This window comes from Arachis ipaensis, chromosome B07 (assembly GCF_000816755.2).
Source record: "Arachis ipaensis cultivar K30076 chromosome B07, Araip1.1, whole genome shotgun sequence".
In the NCBI taxonomy this organism is placed as follows: Eukaryota; Viridiplantae; Streptophyta; class Magnoliopsida; order Fabales; family Fabaceae; genus Arachis; species Arachis ipaensis.
In genome coordinates this window covers 102706728-102707652 of record NC_029791.2, presented here as the reverse complement: position 1 = coordinate 102707652, position 925 = coordinate 102706728, and the positions used below count along the sequence as shown (strand labels likewise).

Sequence of the window (925 nt, the reverse complement as noted above, 5' to 3'; positions counted from 1 at the left end):
ATTTATCAAAACCAAATCAATTAAAGCAGCCCAGGCTGAATTTCAAGTGTATTCTATCTTTCACATCATCAAAATAATTGACTCAATTCAAACCAATCCTCAACGGATTAAACTCATTTCAAATCTTTAAAGAATCAACTTCAAACATTATGTTTCACAAGCCACACAACAATTCGGCCAAACCAACATCCATAGTCATTCGAGTCAATCAAATAATACATAAGGCAGATACAATCACCAAATACACAATATCTCACATCAGTACCCATATGTAATAATTCCAATAATTAACTATAGTTTTTGGAAAGCGCCCCTACCTCAAAACACAATTCCATAATCCAAGCGCCTCATAAGTTCTTTTCACCTCAACTCAAAATCAAAGGCAGCTTCAAAGCACAGCCCCACACATTTTCGCAGCAGCATAAACAGCTCTAAATTACAACAAGCAACCTCAGTTACTAACTCTAGGAACATTAATACCATAAAGGCTTTAATACACATACGGGACACTAACGTAAGGCTTTCGAAACATAATTTCTTACCGGAATAACAACACGAAGCAGCTGCGGTTTCGAACCGGCCCCGGCACAGCTCTGGCGACGGAGGCAACCTCAGCCCCAACTACTCGTAACAGCAACAACAACTCTAACCGTGACATGCCATAACTCGAACTCAGCCCTACGTTATCAAAACCTTAGGATTCCTACCCAAATATAACAGTGCAGATTTTCAAGGGCTCCAGAATGTAACTCTTACCGTAACTAAGGAGAAGTGACTGAGCCAAGCGCCGGTATCCCCGACAGTGGTTCCGGTAGCCACCGGACTGCTCCTGGCGACCAGAACAATGGCAAGGCTTCCTCCTCCTTCGGCAGCAACAGTGCAAAAGCTTCAGCTAAGCACCGCAAAGCAGCAGATCGGCAGTGGC

The 925-nt window shown here is 42.9% G+C and overlaps 1 long non-coding RNA gene across 2 annotated transcripts in view; it reads right to left on the bottom strand.

Annotated features, from left to right (window-relative positions):
• Nucleotides 1–824, bottom strand: part of LOC110264300 — a 4907-nt gene extending 4083 nt beyond the window's left edge. The window contains exons 1-3 of one of the 2 annotated variants that reach the window (XR_002350213.1): nucleotides 757–823; nucleotides 543–678; nucleotides 318–431 (exon numbers count right to left, since the gene is read on the bottom strand). This is a non-coding gene — a long non-coding RNA (uncharacterized LOC110264300). Of the gene's footprint in view, nucleotides 1–231; nucleotides 432–542; nucleotides 679–756 lie in introns of those variants that run through there. The other variant, XR_002350212.1, reaches the window with a different exon arrangement.